This window comes from Sceloporus undulatus, chromosome 1 (assembly GCF_019175285.1).
Source record: "Sceloporus undulatus isolate JIND9_A2432 ecotype Alabama chromosome 1, SceUnd_v1.1, whole genome shotgun sequence".
Taxonomy (NCBI): domain Eukaryota; kingdom Metazoa; phylum Chordata; class Lepidosauria; order Squamata; family Phrynosomatidae; genus Sceloporus; species Sceloporus undulatus.
In genome coordinates this window covers 253856914-253866610 of record NC_056522.1, presented here as the reverse complement: position 1 = coordinate 253866610, position 9697 = coordinate 253856914, and positions in this window count along the sequence as shown.

Genomic DNA, 9697 nt, shown 5'->3' with positions numbered 1-9697 from the left:
ATACCTGGCTGAATTAAACTACATGTGAAAGGGATTTAGGAGTCCAATTAGACGAACCTGAGTCAACAGTGTGATACAGCAGCTGAAAAGGCTAATGCGATTTTAGGCTACATCAATAGAAGTATAGTGACTTGATCAAGAGAAGTAATAGTTGCACTCTATTCTGCTTTGATCAGGCCCCACCTGGAATACTGTGACCAGTTCTGGGCATGGCAGAGGGTTAGACTGGATGGCGCTTTCTTCACTACAGATTAGTACATTCTAGTTAATTAGCCTATTGTCTGTAGCCTGCAATCTTCACAGTTCTCCTAGTCTCTGGTGGGTAGGCTGGCTTGCCCGGGGGGGGGGGGGGGGGGGGGGGGGGGTGTGAAGCTGTTGACAGACATTGGCTAAACTTTTCTCCACAGAGCCACTAGACAGCCCCAATGCTAATTGTTTCTATGAGAATCTTTGAATTCTTCAAATATACAAACTCTGCAGTCAGACCTACTGTAAAGGTATAGAAAAGAACCAGGGAGGAAAGGGAAAGCAAGGGCTGAAACAGATGGCCCTTTTGCGCTGCAATCCGGGTGGCTTTGCAGCACAGCGTTTCTATGCCATACATCTTGAAGCTGCCCTGAAGCCACCCTGGCTGTTTACAAGTGGGCAGCTTCAAGGCACTCCAGTGGCATGGCATGTATATGCTGCATGCCACTGCAGCATTTTGAAGCCGGCTTCTGGCTGCAAGGGGGAGGAAAGCCCAGCTTTATGCTGGCCGAAAAGAAGCGGAACTTTGCTGTTCCTTTTCCTGCCGGGGAAAAGATGGATTCAGATAGCAGTGTGTATTCACCATGGCCCCAATCCATCTTTGGAAAGGGCACCTTCAAGCCTCCCCTTTTGCTGGTCTATTGCACCCCGAAAAAGGGAAAAGGAATAAGACACTTTGTCTGGGAAAAGTTCTCAAAACAGGCTAGTGGTTGTGCCTCTGTTTCTCTGAATCAAAGCACTGGCAGAGTGAAAGCTGAAGGGACAGGATAGTTGGGGGCCCAGGGAGGCTGATTCATTCATTCGTTTCCCTAACTCTTTCTTTGCAACATATCAGCATGGAGGCACAAATGACACAACAGTGGTGTTTATCAGACGAGCTCTTAAAGAGGTACTATTCCAGTGTGACTCCTCTAGCTGCCTCCTGTTGCATGCTGGGATTGGCAGTTTTAAGGAGGGGTATTTAGAATTCTCAGGCAGAGAAGTCCAGCTCCTTAAAACTGCCAATCCCAGCATGCAACAGGAGGCTGCTAGAGGAGTCACACTGGAATAGTAGCTCTTTAAGAGCATAGTGTGATAAACATCAGTGATAACCTTTAGGATCTCCATTAGCTCCTGTAAATTCTACAAATGGATTTTATCTAAGGCAGCATGTCCATATACAGAGTAGCCAGCTGCATGGGCTTTCATGGCCAGTGCCCTTCACAACATAATAGAATAGTATTTTCCCTAGTGTGATAGGTGGGTGTGCCTATGTATCACGTACCAAGATGATGCATTATGACCCAACTGATGCACTGATCATTGGTGTCCAAGATGCTGCATTGGGCTGGTCAGGTACAATTTTGTTTATTGTCCTCCACATCTTCAACAGGTCAAAATGGGAGGCCTTCATGGAGGAAACTGTGAAGTCAAGAGCAAGAGTAAGAGCATTTCCATTTCCATACTGCTTCATACTACACTAAGCAGTCTCTAAGCAGTTTACAACATGTAAGCCAATTGCCTTGATCAAGCTGGGTACTCTGTCTAATTCAATGGTCTGTCTAATTCAATGCTTTAATAATGGACACCCATGATTTGGGCAGTTGTTTGCTTCCAGCATCACCAAATCTATTCTGTTTTTATATAAATAGATGATATTCCTGTTTGAGGTGCAATTATTACGTTAAAATATACACTACTGCACGTTATCGCCTATAAAGTGCTGTGGGAAACCCATTTGTAATCCTTTACAATGTTTATTATTGCACACATAGTGCTAGGCAATTGGATAATTTAGGGGCTGCCACCTTCAGCCATGCTGGATGAGGGCTGTGGCAAGCGCATGCTGTGGCCCTGATCTGGTCTTTTCAGGGTGCAAAAAGGAGCCGCAAAAAGCGATTCCTTTTTGCACCCTGGAAGGAGTGTGATATCCGCACCACTGCAGCTTTAAGGCACTCCTTTGGCGCTCTGGGGGTGGAGTCAGGGCATGCATCATGCCTTAATGGCCAGTCTACACAGGGCCTAAATGATTTTTTTTTTCTTGAATACCCAACCTCTGTTTCCTTCTCTCTTGGCTGCCTCCCACTTTCCCGCCCATTCTCCTTTTTATTTTCCCTTGAATCAGTATATCACAGTCATTGAAGTATTTCATAAGGTTGGTGCTAGAAGGCAAAAGGTGCACCTATCTAAATTCATACCTCCTGACCCTGGCTATATATTTGTCTTTATAAAATCTACTGAAAAGTAGGTACATTGGGTTGGGGGGAGCTCTACCACTTATAAACAGATCATGTTCTGTTTATACTCGGAGGTACCCTACACATTTATGATTAAAAATAGGAGGGGGTAGATGAAAAACAATTGTTACGGTTAATGAAAGTCACTTTGAAGGTCACTGCTGGTTTCTTTTTAAAGCTGCATATGGTACCTTTGATGACTTACCATTTTTCTAGATCAGAATGGACAACTAGATTAGGATGGCCAGAAAGACAATGTTCTGTCTCTCATACCTTCTGAGAGCCATATGGATTAACAATTTTTTTAAAAAGCAATAAAAAACACATGACATGAAGTTCACTTGTGGTTTAAAAATGATCTTTTTAAGTGGAGGCTTCCAGCAACCTATTTGAAGGATGAATTGTCACTCTTGCAAGCTTCTAGGAGCTCCTTCACACTACAGTATGATAGTGCTATGATTTCACTTTAACTATAATTTATTTTATTTTATTTATGGTATTTATACCCCGCCCTTCAACCCTAAAGGCCCTCAGAGTGGCTTACAATTATTATTATTTTTAATTACATGATTCCCTGCCCTCCGGCTTACAATCTAAAAAGATATGACACAAAAGGAGAAGGGAATGGTGGAGGGGAAGGGGATCAGGTCCAGCAGTTCTTCTCTCTCTCTGAGGTCTGGACCAAGGCAGATGGACTGGAGGGAGGGCTCTGCTTCTTAGCTCAGGCCAGGCCCGATGGCGATGTCCCTGCATATCTCCCTCCATGGCCAGATGGCACCAGATGGACTGGGGGGAGGCTCTGCTTCTTAATCTAGACCAGGTTTGATGGAGCTGGGCCTGCATCTCTTTCTCCATGGCCAGATGGCATCATGACTGCTTCCTGTGAAATCCTGGTACTGGCAGTTTAGGGAGCAGCATTTAGAATTCTTAGCCAGAGAGCTCTAGTGGCTCATCGAACTACAAATTCCATGATGTCATAGGACGCAGTCATCAGCTTCCTCCCACTCTGAACCCTATTTTAGAACCAACTAAGGCCTGCTGTGACGATTTTAACAACTTTTTCACAGATAAAATCTCTCGGATAAGGGCTGATTTTGACATCGGCATTATAACAGAAACAACAGGAGAGGCATCCAGAGCTTCTGTAGACTCTATTAAACTGGATCACTTTGAGTTTGTACATACTGATGAAGTGGACAAGCTTCTTGGAAGTGTTAAGAAGACGACGTGCTCTCTTGATCCCTGTCCTTCTTGGTTGACCTCCCAGGGTGGTGATGCAGTAACATCATTATTACAACTCATAATTAATGCATCCTTCAGGGAGGGTAAATTTCCATCGAATTTGAAATTAGCAATAGTTAAACCTTTGCTCAAGAAACCCTCCCTGGACCCCCTGGTGAGAAATAATTATAGACTGGTCTCCTTGTTGCCATTCTTAGGTAAGGTGATCGAGAGAGCGGTCATCTTCCAACTCCAAGCAGTCTTGGATGAAACTGATTATCTGGACCCATTTCAAACTGGCTTCAGAGCGGGATACGGAGTTGAGTCTGCCATGGTCGCCTTAGTCGATGATCTCCGTCTGAGCATCGACCTGGGAAGTGTGACCTTGCTGGTGCTTTTGGACATCTCAGCAGCTTTCGATACCATTGACCACAGTATCCTTCTGGAACGCCTAAGGGAATTGGGTATCGGGGGCACTGCACTCCAGTGGTTCCAATCCTACCTCTTGGGCAGATTCCAGATGGTGCAGTTGGGGGTCACTTGCTCCTCCAAGAGGGAACTGACATCTGGTGTCCCTCAAGGAGCTATTTTGTCCCCCACTTTGTTTAACATCTACATGAAACCGCTGGGAGAGATCATCCAGAGACACGGGGCGCGGTGTTATCAGTACGCTGATGACACCCAAATATGCTTCTCTGTGTCTCCGACTGATGCAGTGACTAAGGATGGCGTCTCTCCTCTGAATGCCTGTTTGGAGTCGGTAATGGGCCGGATGAGAGAAAACAAACTCAGTCTGAATCCAGAGAAAACGGAAGTACATGTGATAGGTTCCCCAGGCCCAGGGAAGGAAATTTTTCCACCTGTCCTGGATGGGGTCACACTTCCCCTGAAGGACAAAGATCGCAGTTTAGGAGTACTTCTGGATAAGTCCCTGCAGTTGACATCTCAAGTAGATGCGATGGCCAGAAGTGCTTACTATCAACTTCGGTTGATACGCCAACTGCGACCCTACCTGGGCCAAAGGGACCTTGAAACAGTGGTACATGCTCTGGTAACCTCTTGTCTAGATTTCTGTAATGCGCTCTACATGGGGCTACCCTTGTATCAAGTCCGGAAGCTTCAGTTAGTACAAAATATGGCAGCCAGATTGGTCACCAGTGCATCTAGGTTTGACCATATAACACCTATCTTGAGAGATCTTCATTGGCTGCCTATTTGCTTCCAGGCACAGTACAAGGTGTTGGTTATCACCTATAAAGCCCTACATGGCTTAGGCCCGAGTTACTTGAGGGGCCGCATCTCCCCGTATGATCCACCCCACACACTCAGAACATCTGGTAAGAACTTATTGGAAACACCATCTTCCAAATATGTTTCCTCATCCCAAAAGGCCTTTACTATAATGGTCCTGCGGATCTGGAATAGCCTACCTGAGGAGCTCCGTCTCATGACCCCCTTGGAAACATTTAAAAAGAGACTTAAAACGATACTCTTTTGTCACCTGCGCAGCTGCGCACCCACCCAGGACATGCCGCCGACGGACTCACAGCGGTGCTGCCAGGACCGAGGGAGACCAGGAACACCTGAGGGGGAGCTGGGGAGGGGCGTGCCGGTGGCAGGGGCATGCCATAAAACCCAGCTTGCTGGGGAACCTCCTCGTCCTGCCCCCTCTAAGGCCCCAAGGGACTGTGTTTGTTGCCGCTGTTGCCGGAGCGGCTGCCTGGAGAGCATTCCACCTGCGCAGCTGCGCACCCACCCAGGACTTGCCGCTGATGGACTCACAGCCGCAGCTGCGCAACTGCGCACGGCCGCAGGGGACGGGGCAGGGACCCAATAGCTGCGTCTGCTACAGAGGATTGACTTGGGAAGTAGTCTTACTCTGTTGCAGCTTTTTTACATTGTCTGTGTATGGGGTTTATATACTCATGGATTGTGTTTTCCCCATGAGCATCAATGTCATTCTAGCTCCTTTGATGATGTATATTGCCATCCAGCTATAGTATGGTTTTCAGAGTTTTATTTTCTTGAATTATGTATTACTGCGGATGTTTTATTTTGGACTATTGTTGTATTGTTGTATGGATTATTATTGTAGGGAGGGAGGGGTGGGTTTACACTGTTTTGTATTTTGCTGTATTTAATCTTGTATAACTTTGTACTTGTTCTGATTGTATTGTTCTATATTGTATAACTTTGCACTTGTTCTGATTGTATTGTTCTATATTGTTGTAAACTGCCCTGATGTTACGAAGGGCGGTATATAAATAAATCTTTTATTATATTATTATTTAAGCTTTCCCCCCCGAAGAATGAAGACCAATATCCCTGCTTACAATGATATTCTGCCTTGCCCCTGGATGCTGGATGGTTGATGGATTTTTGTACTGTTGTATTGATGAGTGTTGATGTAATATTTTTTATGTTTTTATAAGAGTATTATCTGTATTGATTTTAATAGTCTGTAAGCTCACTTCAATCCACTGGGAGAGGCGGGGAAACACAAATAATTTATTATTATTATTATTATTATTATTATTATTATTATTATTATTATTATGGCAGGTGAAGTGGAATCATTGTGCTATAGTTTTGTAGTGTGAAAGTACTGAGATGCAATTCATTCTTTTTTTGGTAAAACAAAGAAAAAATCCAGCCAGTTTAGGGGAGCCTGGAGAAGGGATGCCCATTCACTTATTTCCCCATAGACATAAACAAGGAAAACATTGTAGTTCAATCTTACAATAGCAAAACTGCACATAGATATCACATTTTTTTTGTGTGTACTCTTCCACAGATTGGGGAAGAATCTATCTTTCTGCAACTTCTGGAACAGTTTTGTTGTCATGGTCATTTTTTTGTCAGTTACTTGCTGCTTTAAGCTGGCTACAGGTGATGTTAGTGATTGTTCCATGTGCCTTATGAATACTTTTTTTTTTTTAATGTCGGAGGAATTCCTTATAAGGAAGACACTAATACTTCTAAATGCTAGGGTCCTTCAAGACCAGAGGTGGAGCAGGAGAGGTGAGGCTGCTACAACAAAAAATTAAATTAAAATAAAAATAAAAATAAATCAAACTTTTTAAACAGTAAAAATAAGAAATGATGAGAACACAAGACAGGATTGCAGTTGTCGTTATATCCAGATTGAGGAATGTCAGTCAGTCAAAAAACTAACTTAACTGGCCCAGTGTTGTCTTCACTCCTGCTCTCTCCACACTTATAATCAGCCTCTGTAGTTCAGAACAAATATCAAGAAATATGCAGGGCACTTCTCTTTACTTTTATTTCTCTCTTTCCTGGATGGGATGAGGGCACCCATCAGCGCATAATTGTAGAACCATGCCTGTACGGTACCTTTGATATCATCAGCTGGCTCCCCTCCCACGTCTGGAGCAATTTTGCACCCTTTCAAATTAGCTTAGCTCTAAGAAAAACCACAGAAGAGCAAAAAATTATGTGAATATGAGACATTTTAATAAATGGCAAATGTCATGTTTTCATCATGATGGGAGGCAAAATACTGATGAGTGCCACATTCAGGCCACAGATAAGATTTTTTGTCTATTAAATGGTTTGTGAAAGGTTACGATGAAATTAGATTTCTCTGTGTGAGAAAAACCACAGAAAGTCCTTTTTAAAACCTTTTCAGCATGTATCATGAAGGAGAAGCCACACAAGAGAGACATTTGTCTAAGACTCTAAACTGTTGGGCCTTGAAATGTCCTCTCTCTCATAAAAACAATCATGTTTTCTATGAGTCCATGTCTCTTATTGCAGACCATAAACCTAGCCAGTTATGAGCTGCTAATCTTTTTAAAAAGGCATATTTTAAGTGTGTAGAGCTAAAAGGTGCACAAATTCTGTATAGCAGGATAGTTTCATTGCAAGCTAACTGGGAAATGTGTAGACCTGGATATTAAATTCTAACTAGATAATTGAAAGCTGTCACATTGGTTCCATGTGTGAGCTGCTAATCTTTTAAAAAGACATATTTAAAGTGTGTAGAAGTAAATTGTGCACAAATCCCATATAGCAGGATGGTTTCAATGCAAACTTACTGGGAAATGTGTAGACCTGGATATTAAATAATTGAAAGCTGTCACATAGGTCCAAAACACACTGCTGAAATAATCTCATTTGAGACTGCTTTAACTGCATTGGCTCAATGATAGGGAATTCTGGGAACTGTAGTTTTCTGAGACATTTAGCCTTCTCTGTCAGAGAGCTGTGGTGCCACAATAAATTATAAATGCTGTTGCAATACCTTTTTTGCAATATAATATTTAATATGTCCATATTTGAATCTGACTGTAAATTTCACCTTCTCAAGTGTCTGAAGCTATGGGAGCAAAAAGGTTATAGCCTGCTGTTTCTTGGGCTTTAGCATCTTGGTGTGAAGAAAAGCATATTTTTTGTGAAAGGCAAGGTACAGTAACCCTGATGTTCAAGTGCTTGCTTGGCTGATTTGTTCTCAGGTAGAACCCCACCATATGCAGTAAACCCTTTGGCATGCATCTTGTTGGCTAGTTCCAGCCCCACAGCTACATTACAGCGCCATCCTCGGTACTGGGGAAGGGTGTAGGCATGTGTCAGGCATGCAAGCGGATCACTAACCATCCAGGAAACCAGCTGGCCTTCCTTGTTTAGGAGACAAGCACTAGGGAAGTAGCGGATCAGGCCATCCAGGTAGCGCAGGCTCCAATCATTGCCGCCGACACTCCAGGTTTCATTGAGCAGAACTGCATGAGATGGGTTGAGGGCACCAAAATGGAAGAGGTCATTCTTGAACCTGAAAGGTCAAGCAGGAACAGTAGTTGTAGCTGTAGCAAACCATAAGTCATGAAAATGCCCATCGGAGTGAAAATGTCTTTTGTCATCTCAACAGGGATTTTAAAACAGGAAAGTCATGTTGAGATGACCCCCCAGCATTGATTGGAAATCCCTCTCACCTATCTGTTCTTCATGCTCTGTGCATCAAATTCTGTTGTTCAAAGACCAAAAAAAAATTCAGAATTTGGTTTAAGCACTGTAGTGCCTGGAGTGTCAAGTACCTTTTATCTTGTCATGTGATCAGTCCACACAAGAGTTTCTCGAAACATTTGTTTTTTTCTACCTTCCCCACTCAAAGTGACTGAAGTCCTCCTTTGTCCAGACATGTCCATGGTTTTGTTTATGTATGTGTGTATGTTTTCTTACAGAGGTGTGGAAAGGAAAGGAGGATCTGTGTTATTGGAGTAGATCAATGGCACCAATAGGAAGGCAACAAAAGTGTGTGATTCTGGTTGAAGAAGGAGCAGGGGGGATGAGAGAGCAAGTGGAAAAACTACAAGTGAAAGTAATAATTTAAATGTAAATTCGGTCAAAGGTTTGTTGCTAGTAAAATATCCCTCCAGGGAAGGAGACTCCGCCACACTCCGAGGGAGTGTGTTCCACTGTCGAACAGCCCTTACTGTCGGGAAGTTCCTCTTAATGTTGAGGTGGAATATCTTTTCCTGGAGCTTGCATCCATTGTTCTGGATCCTGTTCTTTGGAACAGCAGAAAACAAGCTTGCTCCCTCCTCAATATGACATCCCTTGAAATATTTAAACTGGGCTACCATATCACCTCTTAACCTTCTCTTCTCCAGGCTAAACATCCACAGCTCCCTAAGTCTTTCCTTATAGGGCATGGTTTCCAGACCTTTCACCATTTTAGTCGCCCTCCTTTGGACACACTCCATTTTCTCAATATCCTTTTTGAATTGTGGTGCCCAGAACTGGACACAGTATTCCAGGTGAGGCCTGACCAAAGCAGAATAGAGTGGCAATATTACTTCTCTTGATCTAGACACTATACTTTTATTGATGCAGCCTAAAATTGCATTGGCCTTTTTAGCTGCCACATCGCACTGTTGACTCATGTTCAACTTGTGGTCTACTTGGACTCCTAAATCTCTTTCACATGTAGTCTCATTCAGCCAGGTGTCCCCCATCCTATATCTGTGCATTTCATTTTTCCACCCTAAGTGCAGTAC